This window comes from Bufo bufo, chromosome 8 (assembly GCF_905171765.1).
Source record: "Bufo bufo chromosome 8, aBufBuf1.1, whole genome shotgun sequence".
Classification (NCBI taxonomy): Eukaryota; Metazoa; Chordata; class Amphibia; order Anura; family Bufonidae; genus Bufo; species Bufo bufo.
The window spans coordinates 196,719,575-196,734,869 of record NC_053396.1 but is presented as its reverse complement, the minus strand read 5'-3'; positions in this window follow the sequence as shown (position 1 = coordinate 196,734,869).

The following is a 15,295-nucleotide window of genomic DNA, read 5'->3' as shown; positions in this document are numbered from 1 at the left end:
ATGTATCCGTGGATCCGTAAAAAACATACGGACGTCTGAATGGAGCCTTACAGGGGGGTGATCAATGACAGGGGGGTGATCAGGGAGTCTATATGGGGTGATCACCCCCCTGTCATTGATCACCCCCCTGTAAGGCTCCATTCAGACGTCCGTATGTGTTTTGCGGATCCGATCCATGTATCCGTGGATCCGTAAAAAACATACGGACGTCTGAAGGGAGCCTTACAAGGGGGGTGATCAGGGAGTCTATATGGGGTGATCAGGGGTTAACAAGGGGTTAATAAGTGACAGGGGGGTGTAGTGTAGTGGTGTTTGGTGCTACTTATTACTGAGCTGCCTGTGTCCTCTGGTGGTCGATCCAAGCAAAAGGGACCACCAGAGGACCAGGTAGCAGGTATATTAGACGCTGTTATCAAAACAGCATCTAATATACCTGTTAGGGGTTAAAAAAAATCGCATCTCCAGCATGCCAGCGAACGATCGCCGCTGGCAGGCTGGAGATCCACTCGCAAACCTTCCGATCCTGTGAAAGCACGCGCCTGTGTGCTCGCGTTCACAGGAAGTCTCGCGAGATGACGCGTATATGTGTGACTCTGCGCTGAGCTGCCGCCTCCGGACCGCGATCCTGTGTTAGGCGGTCCGGAGGCGGTTAAAAATTGTTACTCCGAAGTACTTGAAGCATTGAATCAAACTATACCCTCAGCCTCCCCTGCTTCTAAAAGAGTCATTCAAAAGACTATCAGTGTGCTGTGTGCTCAACAAAGGTTCGCAAACGGAAAAGGAGAAATCTGTACTGTCCGGATCTGGGATAACCGACCGGTAATTCTGCCTCCAAATTCCCAGATTATCCTATGGTGTCGTGCTGTGGTAGGGATCCAGGGCCAGGACTATCAAGCCCTAGTGGAGCCTATTCAAATTGAGAATCATCCCTTCGTATGAACAGCCAAGAGTCTGGTGACTGTGTTTCAAGGTAAAGTGCCTGTCCGTTTGATTAATTTTGGTGATCACCCCTTTACTCTTTTTAAGCACTGCGTTGCTTAGCTTTTCCAGGTGTCGTTCCAGGATGTGATCCGTCTGCCTGCCACGGAGACGTTCCAGACCACACAGAGCAGCAGCGCCCCTGCCAGCGCCTCTTCAGTATCCTGGTGGGAAGATTTTCATGTGGGGAACGAATCCACCCCGAAGGAGCAAATAGAGGGAGTCCTGAGTTTAGTGAAAGAGCACCACAAGGCCTTTAGCAAGCACTCCACGGACTACGGAGAGGTCAATGTAATCAAACACACCATACCCACTGGCTCTCATCCTCCTATCAAGGAGAGATACAGACCCATACCACCGACTACCTATCAGTCTGTGAAAGAGATGATACAGGAGATGAAGGACTCTAATATAATCCGGGACAGTCATAGTCCCTGGGCTGCGCCCCTAGTTCTTGTCCGAAAAAAAGATGGCAGCATAAGGTTCTGCGTGGATTATAGAAAAATCAATTAAATCACCCACAAAGACGCTTATCCGTTACCACGCTTTGAGGAGTCCTTGACTGCCCTGGGGTCATCAGCCTACTTCTCCACTCTGGACTTAACTAGCGGGTACTGGCAGGTACCCATGGCCCCAGAAGATCGAGAGAAGACCGCTTTCACTACGCCTATGATCCTGTTTGAATTTAATTATATGCCGTTCAGACTGTGCAACGCTCCAGGGACATTCCAGCGGTTGATGGAGCGTTGTTTAGGCCATAGGAACTTTGAGACTGTACTACTATATCTGGATGACATCATTATCTACTCCAAGATGTATGAGTGCCATTTAAAACACCTGGCTGAAGTGTTTCAAGTCCTTGTTAAATATGGCCTTAAAATTAAGCCATCCAAGTGCCACCTGCTGAAGCCGGCAGTAAAGTATTTAGGGCACGTTGTTAGTGCCGAAGGAGTCCAGCCTGATCCCGATAAACTTTCTGCTGTCCGGAATTGGCCTACACCCACCACCGTGAAAGAGGTGAGAAGTTTCCTCAGCTTTTCAGGGTATTATAGACGTTTCATCCCGCATTTTGCACAAATTGCGGATCCGATCTAAGAACTTCTTAGGGGGCATCCCAAGAAGAGTCCAAAGACTCCTATTCCCGTTGAATGGAATGAAGAACGGGAGATTGCCTTCCAGCTCCTAAAGAAGAAGCTTACTGAACCCCCTGTCCTGGGTTACCCGGATTATCAGAAGCCGTTTCACCTCTACACGGATGCCAGTAAAAGAGGCTTGGGAGCTGTGTTAGCCCAGGTGCAAGACAACAAAGAGAGGGTGATTGCCTACGCCAGTAGATCACTGAGAGGAGCTGAGAAAAACGATCAGAATTATAGTTCTTTCAAGCTGGAGTTCCTTGCTTTAGTGTGGGCTGTAACTAAAAAGTTCAAAGACTATCTTGCTGCCACCCCGTTTGTCGCCTTCACGGACAACAACCCTCTAACGCATCTGAATACAGCCAAGTTAGGAGCGCTGGAGCTAGGATGGGCCTCCCGCCTTGCTAACTATGACTTCACCGTGAAATAACGAGCAGGCCGCTCCAACGATAATGCTGATGCCCTGTCTCGGCTCCCCACTACAGAAGCACCAGATGAACCAAAGGATGCCTGGGAGGAAGTGGAGATGCTGGCGTTTTACAACAAATTTGCTCAGCAAGATAATATTCGCACTGAAAATCACTCAGCTGCTGATTCTTCTTCATCAAACATTCCTGAGTCCAGGGGCAAACAAGAAAGGTGGATTAAGCTCCAGTCAAAAAGTAGAGTCCTCGGTGAACTGCTCGACTTCCTTACTAGTGGGAGAACTCATGAGAGAGTCCGCAGGAAGAGTGCAGACCCAGAACTAATGAGACTGTGGAGACATCGCCACCAACTCTTCCTTCAAAAAGGCCTGTTGCTTAGAAGGAGCCTGGATCCAGTGTCCTGCGATAGGGTATACCAGATCCTCATACCACGTCGGGATGCCAGTCTGGTGTTAGAAATGTATCATAACCAGTCAGGACACTTCGGGCGTGCAGAAAACAAAGGCCACCATTTGCAGGAGATTCTATTGGATTGGGATGAGAGAAGACATTGAGAAATGGTGCCAGGAATGTACGGCCTGTGCCGTGGGGCGAAGTGAACGCCATGACCAGAGGGCGCCTCTCCATCCTATCGTGAGTAAAACTCCCTTAGAACTTGTTGCCATTGATCATGTGAAGTTGGAGCCATGTCGCTCAGGGTATACTTATGTCATGACTATTATTGATCACTTCACTAAGTTTGTCGTAGCAGTGCCTGTGAAAGACCTGACAGGCAAGACTGCGGCGGAGGCGTTCTGGAAACATTTCCTCCTGCCCTACGGCTGCCCAGAGAGGATCCTCACCGACCAAGGGTCTGCGTTTGAATCACAGTTGTTCCAAGAGATGTGCCTGCTACATAATTGCCAGAAAGTCCGGACCACCGCCTATCATCCACAAGGTAACAGACTCTGTGAAAAGATGGATCAAACTCTCATTGAAATGTTGAGAGCAGTACCCCCTGAGACAAGGGGTAATTGGCCTACTCTGCTGCCACAACTCATGTACACCTATAACAACACAATTCACAGCTCCACCGGGTACACGCCCTTCTATCTGATGTTTGGCCGTCAAGGGAAGTTACCTGCTGACCACTCCCTGGATGTACAGGTGCCTGATGTCATTAATCCACTACCAAAGACTTATTGGGTAGTGGAGCATCAAAGGCGTCTCCTCAATGCTAAGGAGATTGTCCAGGAGCGCATGGAAAATGCCCGGGAGCGACAGCAGAGAGGCTATGACCTGGCTGCTCATGCAGGGCCTCTAGCTATAGGAGACATGGTGTGGTTAAAAAATAACCACCGAACCAGTAAATTGGACAGTAAGTGGGAAAGGACTCCCTCTGTCATTTCTGCCATCCCTAATGCTGAGGCCCATATTTATCAAATTTCCAGAGAGGATAAAGGCTCCCAAGTTGTTCACAGGAATCGTTTAAAACCCTGCATAGAAGGAGAGATTGCAGCAGAGGACATTGAGCCGGAGTCTCCTGAGCCCGAGTTGCCAGCCCAACCTGCTGATCCTATGCAGGCTATTGAGAACCTGATACATGATAAAGAGCCACTTCATTGGTTCCTCACACCCTGGTTGAACTTGGTAGCACCAGCGCCAGTTCCGGCTAGTCCTCAACCCCAGGATGAACCAGCTTCAGTTCCTGCTAGTCCTCCATCTCAGGATGACCTGTCCCAGAGTGTACCCGAAAGAGGTCCAGAGCCTGTGGACTCCTCTGACCCTCCTGAACCAAGGCAGGAAGAACCTCTTCCAGTAAGAAGGTCCACGCGGTCTACTAGGGACACCCACCTTTGAGATTTGGAGCCTACATTGTGGGCCCAGGTAGCCCCTCCCGGGAAACCCCTGTTTAACTATTTACAAGACCCGGGTACGGACTCATTTTGTTCTTTGAACCTCCAGGAACTTACCTCATATTTGCATTTTCTATCATTATCGTTATAGACTATCATTATGGACTATCCTGGTTATCCTTGATACGCTGTGCCAGGTCAGTGCCCCCTGTTCCCTTATACTATCCTGAGAGAAGAGAACGACGCCCCTTTTCACCGCACTTTCCAGAGGAACTGCTTGATATATTTGTACTGTAACAGTGGTGACTATTGTATATGCCTGCTTTCCGTTTTGTCTTTCAGGCTGCGGTTTCCTGCTGGGCGGGCCCCTTATGTTGCGCCGAGGACGGGCAACGTCACAGCAACGGGGTATGTAGTGTCCCACTAGGTAAATGTGGGCACTACACAAGGGTTAATATGATCATTATAATTGATATGATGTGTTATGTGTATTTCCCTGTGTTATCTGGGTATCAGACCTGTTAGGGTGTAGTTCCTCCTCCTAGACATTAGAGGGAGCTAGGGAACCCCTAATATATATAGTTAGGCCCTGACATGAAAGGGTAGTGTATTCCAGGAGGCTAGTGAGTGCAGACTAGCCAGCCTGTGGATATTGAGCCAGAGTTAGCTCAGAAGATTGTCACCAGGGGAAGAGTTGCCTCCTGAGAAACCAAGTTCCCATAAGCAGAGCAGAGACAGTATTCCAGCTAGACAAGTAAGCTGAAGGGCAGAAGTATTATACCTAAAGCAAGGATATATACCTGAGGAAGTTTTCTACCAATGATAAAGCCAGCATTAGAGCATACAGGCCTTGGGATAAAGATAGCCAAGAGTTCTGAGGAATAGTGCACAGGATCTCTGAGGAGAAGTGCAGCCTGGTCTGTGAGTGTTTTTACCCTCTGTGTATCTTGCAAAGAACATTGTACCTGCCATTGATGTGAAAGCCTGCTTTATACTGCTGCATTACCTGGAACTTTACAAAAGACTGTATAAAGTTAACTGTTTCCAGTAAAGGAAGTTTTTGTTCACCACAACAACGTGTTCCTCACTTATTACCACTATCATCAACCGGTGTGCCACCGTTACAGGCACTGGCATCACAAACCTTAAAGGGACCTTGCCCTCAGCACATTAAACACCTGCAACACCCAGGGCACCTCATCTACCATCAGGCCCGGTCCTTATATACAGAGAGTGCCCCAGAGGACTTCTGTGCCAGCCTCTCCATCACTGCTGTACGCCTTCCCAGTGTCTTCCTACAAACTGTGAATAACCCATAGCAACCCTCGTTTGCCTAAGTAACCGTGACCTCACATCGCAATACCCTGCAGGGCTGCGTACTGCAGGTGCGGGTCCCAACGCTGGGACCCACACCTATATCGGTGACATAGCCTCACAAGGTGTTGTCTGTTGGACTCCGGTCCGGCCACCACCCAGCGCTCTCTTCATAGAAGTCAATGCACCGCACATTACTGGCCATTGCTTCTATTCACTTCTATGGGCACAATGAAAACAGCCTATCCAGCGCTCGGTTTTAGAGGACCCATAGAAAAAGAATGTAGGGAGGATGTGCCTGAGCTATGCGCTCACCAGCACTTTCATGTTTACGATATAGGTGCGTGCACAAGTGCTGGAATACGCAACTGTTTGCTGGCATATCCTAGTGATATGGCCCCATCGTCTGTGTTGAGACAACCCCTTTAAGCTATTAGACCTTCCTCAATATTGCATGGTACCATTGTGTTTTTGTTGTTTGACAACATCACCCAATCTACCTTGTCACAAACAGTAATGTGAGTTAAAGGGGTTGTCTGGGTTCACAGCTGAACCCAGACATAATACCCATATTTTCACCCAGGCTGCCCCAAAGATGAGCTGAATTGCGTCGGCCAAAGTCATTTTATGGCGATCTGGTGACATCCCGGGCTCTCCATAGGACTGCCAGATGGAGTCTTGTGCCCATCAGTGAGCCCAGTGATGTCACCAGCACTGATGGGTGGGCTTTAGCGCTGCCCTAGCCTTTAAAATAAATATGGCAGCGCTAAAGCAGGGCCATCAGAAAAGGTGACGTCACCCATCACACTGCTTGGCAGAAGCCTCTGCCTAGCAGTGTGTTATTCTAAAGAAAAAAGGAATTGTTCTGCCCGATCCTGCTCAGGGCAAGGGATAGCATTGGAGCTTAAAATGTTCGGTTGCTAACATCAAGGCGGCTGCTTTAACAGCAGCGTGTCCCTTGTGCTAATCACACTACTTATGTGAGAGCGTCATCTGGAAATCACTATCTAAAGAGCGAAATTGAAATTTAGCACTCTGTAGCTAATTAATTCAGGATGATGCTGATTCACATGGACCGTGACTCCCACAAGGGCTCATGTGAAAAGGCACAAGATTGACTGATAAACAAGCATTTGCTTGTTCATGTGCCAATCATAGGGAATATGATCAATAAGGAGCTAAAAGATAGCCCGTTATTGATCAATGTTCAAGGTTCAGCCACCTTTGTCACTACTGCAGTATTGAAACTAAAAATCCCAAGGGTGTTATACTAAAAACGCAGACTAGTGAGCCGATGAGAGTTTTACTTCCACAGCAGTTGGAATGCCAAAGATTGCTAATCCCCCGTACTGGACAATTAAAACACACACACACACAGTCAAGTAAACTCATTTTTTTTTATTACTAAAAAATATAACTATATATCTATATATGTTAGAAAGGCTAAAAGCTCAGCCTGCATTTGTGGGAGGGGCTTGAGCCTATATCAGCCCCTCTCACTGTTACCCGGCAGGCGTTTCGGTTATCGACCTCCGGGTAGAAGAGTCGCATCTGCTCCCCTCTGCCGTCCTGGCCGCTTCACGCTGCAGCTTCCGCGTTGCACGGGGGTAAGTTGGAGGCTTTCCACTCCGAGCTTTGCTTTCAGGGTTCCCCGCTGGTCGCATCCTCATCGCACCCCAGCTGCCACAGGTAACGCACCGCTGAATCACCAATGCCGCGGCCGGCGGCGTGCGTTCCTGGTCAGCAGGGGGCGACATTGGGCTGCCATTATGTTTATCCACCCTGCGGTCCTGCCTGCGGACATCCCAGGTAGGGTGCGGCAGGTACGTGCTAGCATGCTCCTAGTAGCAATAGCAGCTGCAATATATTTTAGCTTGTGTGGGTTGCATTTTAAATTAAAAAATAAAAATAAAACAGAATAAATAAAGTTTTTTTTAAAAACTTTCACCTTAAGGACTTGGCCATTTTTTGCAAATCTGACCAGTGTCAATTTAAGTGCTGATAACTTTAAAACGCTTTGACTTTTCCAGGCTATTCTGAGATTGTTTTTTTGTCACATATTGTACTTCATGACACTGGTAAAATGAAGTAAAAAAAAATTCATTTTTATTTATAAAAAAATACCAAATTTACCAAAAATTTGTAAAAAATTGCAAATTTCCAAGTTTCAATTTCTCTACTTTTATAATATATAGTAATACCTCCAAAAATAGTTATTACTTTACATTCCCCATATGTCTACTTCATGTTTGGATAATTTTGGGAATGATATTTTATTTTTTGGGGATGTTACAAGGCTTAGGCTACTTTCACACTTGCGCTCGATCGGATCCGTTCTGAACGGATCCGATCATATTAATGCAGACGGAGGCTCCGTTCAGTACGGATCCGTCTGCATTAATAACTTAGAAAAATTTCTAAGTGCGAAAGTAGCCTGAGCGGATCCGTTCAGACTTTCAATGTAAAGTCAATGGGGGACGGATCCGCTTGAAGATTGAGCCATATGGTGTCATCTTCAAGCGGATCCGTTCCCATTGACTTACATTGTAAGTCTGGACGGATCCGCACGCCTCCGCACGGCCAGGCGGACACCCGAACGCTGCAAGCAGCGTTCAGCTGTCCGCCTGGCCGTGCGGAGGCGAGCGGAGCGGAGGCTGAACGCCGCCAGACTGATGCAGTCTGAGCGGATCCGCATCCATTCAGACTGCATCAGGGCTGGACGGAAGCGTTCTGCTCCGCTCGTGAGCCCCTTCAAACGGAGCTCACGAGCGGACAGCAGAACGCTAGTGTGAAAGTAGCCTTAGAAGTTTAGAAGCAAATCTAGAAATTTTTCAGAAATTTTCAAAAACCCAATTTTTAGGGACCAGTTCAGGTCTGAAGTCACTTTGCGAGGCTTACATAATAGAAGCCACCCAAAAATGACCCCATTCTAGAAACTACACCCCTCAAGGTATTCAAAACTGATTTTACAAACGTCGTTAACCCTTTAGGTGTTCCACAAGAATTAATGGAAAATAGAGATGCAATTTCAAAATTTCACTTTTTTGGCAGATTTTCCATTTTAATAATTTTTTTCCAGTTACAAAGCAAGGGTTAACAGCCAAACCAAACTCAATATTTATGGCCCTGATTCTGTAGTTTACAGAAAAACCCCATATGTGGTCGTTAACCGCTGTACGGGCACACGGCAGGGCGCAGAAGGAAAGGAATGCCATACGGTTTTTGGAAGGCAGGTTTTGCTGGACTGTTTTTTTTTACACCATGTCCCATTTGAAGCCCCTCTGATGCACCCCTAGAGTAGAAACTCCATAAAAGTGACCCCATATACTACACCCCTCAAGGTATTCAAAACTGATTTTACAAACGTCATTAACCCTTTAGGTGTTCCACAAGAATTAATGGAAAATAGAGATACAATTTAAAAATGTCACTTTTTTGGCAGATTTTCCATTTTAATAATTTTTTTTCAGTTACAAAGCAAGGGTTGACAGCCAAACAAAACTCAATATTTATGGCCCTGATTCTGTAGTTTACAGAAACACCCCATATGTGGTCGTAAACCACTGTACGGGCACACGGCAGGGCGCAGAAGGAAAGGAATGCCATACGGTTTTTGGAAGGCAGATTTTGCTGGACTGTTTTTTTTGACACCATGTCCCATTTGAAGCCCCCCTGATGTACCCCTAGAGTAGAAACTCAAAAAAAGTGACCCCATTTTAGAAACTATGGGATAGGATGGCAGTTTTGTTGGTACTAGTTTAGGGTACATATGATTTTTGGATGCTCTATATTACACTTTTTGTGAGGCAAGGTAACAAGAAATAGCTGTTTTGGCACCGTTTTTATTTTTTGTTATTTACAACATTCATCTGACAGGTTAGATAATGTGATATTTTTATAGACCAGGTTGTCACGGATGCGGGGATACCTAATATGTATACTTTTTTTTTTATTTATGTAAGTTTTACACAATAATTTCTTTTTTGAAACAAAAAAAATCATGTTTTTGTGTTTCCATAGTCTGAGAGACATAATTTTTTCAGTTTTTGGGCGATTACCTTGGGTAGGGTATGATTTCTGCGGGATCAGATGACGGTTTTATTGGCACTATTTTGGGGTTCATGTGACTATTTGATCGCTTGCTATTACATTTTTTGTGATGTAAGGTGACAAAAAAGGGTTTATTTAGCACATATTTTTTTTTGGGGTGCGTGTGACTTTTTGATCGCTTGCTATTACACTTTTTGTGATGTAGGGTGACAAAAAATGTCTTTTTTAACACCGTTTTTATTTTTATTTTTTTACAGCATTCACCTGAAGGGTTAGGTCATGTGATATTTTTATAGAGCAAGGTATTACGGACGCTGCGATACCTAATATGTATACTTCTTTTTTATTTATGTAAGTTTTACACAATGATTTCATTTTTGAAGCAAAAAAAATCATGTTTTAGTGTTTTCATAGTCTGAGAGCCATAATTTTTTCAGTTTTTGGGTGATTACTTTGGGTAGGGTATGATTTTTGCGGGATGAGATGACGGTTTTATTGGCACTATTTTGGGGTGCATATGACTTTTTGATCGCTTGCTATTACACTTTTTGTGATGTAATGTGACAAAAAATTGTTTATTTAGCAATTTTTTTATTTTTTACGGTGTTTATCTGAGGGTTTAGGTCATGTGATATTTTTATAGAGCCGGTCGATACGGACGCGGAGATACCTAATATGTATACTTTTTTTTATTTATGTAAGTTTTACACAATAATATCATTTTTGAAACCAAAAAAATTATGTTTTAGTGTCTCCATATTCTGAGCCATAGTTTTTTTATTTTTTGGGCGATTGTCTCAGGTAGGGGCTCATTTTGTGCGGGATGAGGTGACGGTTAGATTGGTACTATTTTGGTGGGCAAACGCCTTTTTGATCGCTTGCTGTCACAGGCTCCTCGCCGGAAGGCAGCGCAATGCCTTCTTTAGACATCGCGCTGCCTTCCATGCCATCGGGTCCCCCCTACAGCCGCATGGGGACCCGATGGCACCGCCGCCCGCTGCCCGCTGCCCGCCGGATAAGGTAAAAGCCGCAAACCGCAGGTCTGAATTGACCTGCAGTTTGTGGCGATCGCCGACACGTGGGGGTCACGGGACCCCCCCCGGCGTTGTGACAGGATGCCCGTTGAATGATTTCAGCGGACATCCTGTTGCGATTAACCCCCGCCGTGCCGCAATCGCGATTTAAAGTTAGGCCGTACTGGTACATCCTGAGTCCTTAAGGACTCGGGAAATAGGGCATACCGGTACGTCCTAAGTCCTTAAGGGGTTAAATGACCCACCTCCCTGATATGCTCAGGTCGTCTCCCTCTTGCCGGGATCGCCCAGGCACTCTTTCTATGCCTTTTCTCCACCTGGTCACACCCAGGCCTGTCATCGTCTGCCTGGTACGCCCAGGTCACTGTTGTCCTTGTGTCCTTAGCCACTTCCTAGGCCCCTGATTGTTCACCGGGCACGGTCACTTGTCTTGTTTTGTCTCATTGTCGTCCCCTGGTTCGCCCAGGGCACAGTTCGTTCCTGGTACGCCCAGGTCCTCCTTGCCTACTCACCTTCAATTGGTACGTGGGTCTCCTCGCACCTTTCCACCAGCTGGCAGTCGTGTCAACGGGTCAATGTTTCTCGGTTAATCAGATTCTTCATCTATCCGGGCAGGTCGATTTTCCTGCTAGTCCGTGTTACGGTGTTCTGTATTCGGGTACGTTTATATCTTCGTCCTCACACCTTCTCAGTCCTTTACTCCATCACCCTTTCTGTTTTTTTTTTCTTTTTTGTTTGTGTTTGTCATGTGATTTATGTTTCCACAGGTCAAGCATGTCTCGAGCCTCTGATATAGATGACAGTCTTTCTGTCCCTGAAACAGTCGTTTCAGGCCAAGCCGGTCCTTAGTCACTAAGGAGTTGGACCATTCCAAAGTTACTCGCGGAGCTTAACAGGAGGGGCATCCCGCACCCAGCCTCCACCAGAAAGGCAGAACTATATAAGCTCCTCATGAGCAGCCCCAACCCTTCCGGGGTTCAGCCAGGCACATCATCTATCCAGCTCTCGCTGGTGCAGCTACAGTCCACCTTGAACACACTGGTCGACACGGTGGCCGAGCAAGAGTATCGGAACTGGAGTCCCGGGCCTCCGTAGCACCCACCCCTTCTACCGACAAGCTCGGCCGGCCCATCATCTACCTGGGAAGGAGCCAAATCTGTAACAATTTAACAGAGGTGGTTGCTCCTATGGCAGTTGCAGAGCCCTCCACGTTTGCTCCTTGTGTTTTTGGGCCCACCCTTGTTCCTCCTGTCCCAAAAGGGCGGCTAAACAATCCTGACTAGCCGACATTAATGTGGACCTCCTGGCGGCTCTCCTCTGGGACTACCCCGATGAGAACTTTGTGGCGTTCCTGTTGGCAGGCTTCTCGGAAGGGTTCCACACCGGGCTCATCGCACTACCGCAGGTCCCTTGGGAAGGCAGGAATCTTCTATCAGCCACCAGGGATCCAACAGCAACGGGCGAGTTAATACAATCCGAAGTTGATAAAAGTTTCCTTATAGGTCCCTTTCCATCCATACCCTTTCATTAATGGCGCATCAACCCTTTCGGCCTGGTGTCTAAAAAAAACACTAATAAAAAAAGGTTGATCTATGACCTGTCCGCCCCTCATGTTTCTGCTATTCCTAGCCTTAATTCACTCATTCCTTCGGAAGAGTTCTCCATGAAGTATTCCTCCATAGACGACGCCATAAGAACCATTTTGTTGTATGGCAGAGGCGCTTGGTTGGCAAAGGCGGACATCGCGGATGCATTCAAGCTCCTCCGCATCCAACCTCAGCTGTGGCAGTACTATGGCATTAAGTGGGCCCGCCAATATTACTTCGCCAACATTCTCACTTTCGGCTCTAAAAGCAGCCCTTGGTTGTTCGACCAGTTCGCCAAGGCGCTACACTGGATCTTGGTCTGTCACGGCGGACTGCAGACGGTCATCCATTGCCTGGATGACTTTCCGATCATTGAGTGCCCGCAGGAGAGATCAGGCAATCTCACCACCCTCCTTGAGATATTCGCCAGTCTAGAGGTTCCGGTCACCCAGGCCAAGACTGAAGGCGGGACCTAGGGTCACATTCCTGGGCATCATCCTAGATTCCGTCAGAATGGAAGCCAGTCTCCCGGAAGAGAAGCCCGCCCAATGCCGAGAGGTTATTGCCCACGCTGCTTCCTCCGGGTTCCTTAAAAAAATCGAGTTACAATTTTTTCTGGGCCGGCTCAATTTCGCCTCTAGGATCATGCCCCGGGACAGGACGTTCGTATCAAGGCTACTTTAGCTTCTTCCCTCGGCGCCCGACCAGGACAGCGTCATCCGATTGGACAGCCACGCAATGGCGGACCTGGCCATGTGGGAGTTGTTCCTCTCCCGGTGGAACGGCATCTCCCTCTTCGTCCCTCCATGGTCGCCCTCCTTCCCTACTATCTTTTCGGATGGTGCCGCTTCCTGCGGCTACGCAGCCATTTGGGGTCACCATTGGCTGGTTGACCATTGGCCCACGTCCGTCCTGGCGGATGCCGAATCCATCAGCACCTCCTCGTTCGAATTGTACCCCATTGTCGCAGCCGCTCAGGCCTGGAGTCATCAGTGGGCCAACACGCCGGTGATGTTCGTCACCGACAATCAGGCCCTAGTTGACATCTTAACCAAAAGTAGGGCTAAGTCCCAAAAAATAATGACACTTTTGCGCCGGCTGGTCTGGCTTGCCCTTTCTCACAATTTCCATTTGCACTGCAGCCACATTCCTGGCCAGCAAAACATTGCGGCAGACGCATTGTCCCGATTTAATTACCCCCTCTTTTTCCAGGTCATGCCCGAAGCCGATCCTCTCAGATGTCCCACCCCGGCATTGAGTTCCCTGACCATGGACTAAGTGCTCTCGTCTCCTCAGCAAGGGGCCTGGCACAGCAGTCCCTCGCCCCAAATACGGCCAGGAACTACCAATCTGGCCTGAGAAACTACCATGATTTTTCCAGACTCCACCCGCAGGGTGAGCTAGCGGACATCCCGTACATCATGGCCTTCATCGTCCATTGTTATCACCACTTGCATCTCTCACATAAAACCATCAAGTTGTACCTGGCGGGTGTCCAACACCATGCCATGCTCCGTAACCCGGGAGGGGTCTCCATTTTTTCATTGCATGCAGTCAAGGCCACCTTGCGTGGGGTCCAGAAAGGCAGGGTCAACCCCCCTTCCCGCAGACAAGCGGTCACGGGCGAGATGTTCCGGAGGATGTCATCAGCCCTTGATGGCAACCCTTTTGGGCCCTTCTCCAGCTTGGTCATCAAAGCTGACATGTACCTGGGCTTCTACGGGTTCCTTAGGCCAGGTGAATTCACTTGCAGCTCAGCAGGGCGCAGCCGTCTGTTAAAGGAGCAACTAGTGTGGAGCCAGGGCCACTATACGCTCAGGTTCTTGTCCACTAAGACAAGCCAGACAGGTCCCCCAGTTGAGGTGAAATTCTTCCAATATAGCAATAATGGGTGCCCGGTACAAGTCCTCAGGCAGCTCATGAACGTCATCCGTGAAGCTCCCCCTAACAGCCCACTGCTACCTCATCTCAATGGCCCTCTCACCTCTGCACAATTTATATGCCACATCCGTACACTTGCATCAGGCTTAGGCATCGACCCTAGCTCAATATCTGGCCATTCCTTCCGTATCGGAGCCGCATCCGCAGCTTCCAAGCCCAGGGTCCCCACTCATGTCATCCGGAGAATGGGACGCTGGCGCTCATCATGCTTCGCCAGGTACTTACCAAAGTATTTGTGGGAGGGGCTTGAGCCTATATCAGCCCCTCTCACTGTTACCCGGCAGGCATTTCGGTTATCGACCCACCCTCCCATTCCCCTTATTTTCTAATCTTCTCCTCCAGGGAAGCCCCCTTATAGGCTGCTCTTGTACCCGGCTCCAGGCACAACTCAGCCGGTTAGATGTAGAGATGGGCACGCCTGCCCGGATCCAACTTTTAGCCACGACCACAAATATATATATATATATATATATATATATATATATATATATATAAATTCAGAAAAATGAGCGGCACTCCAAAGGATAAAAGCAGTGAACCCTTTATTCACACCGGTGGTGCAACGTTTCGGCTCCAGTCACGAGCCTCCTCAAGCAAAGATACAACTCAAATAACAGTGATTATATAGGGAATACTGATCATGTGGTCACAATCCAATGGGTGTGTTCAACAAATCATAACAATACATAAAAATAGTTTGCAGTGAATACACATAATACCTTATAGTGTAGATAATTATGCTGGTCATCATTAATAAACAGTGATGTGTACTAAGCAAAAAGCATGTATGCAGATCGGGTACATAGACACGATCAAATAATGTGACAACATATGATATATTCATTATACATAAGTGTATGCAGGGGGAGGAGCAACGAGGTAATACCGCAGGACATACCCATCCAGCAAGGAGGCTCATTCAGCGCCGTGAAGTCGGCGTTGTGGATATCATTCTGCGCAGGCGTGGCAGCGCACCAATAGCAGACCAGGAGTGTCACA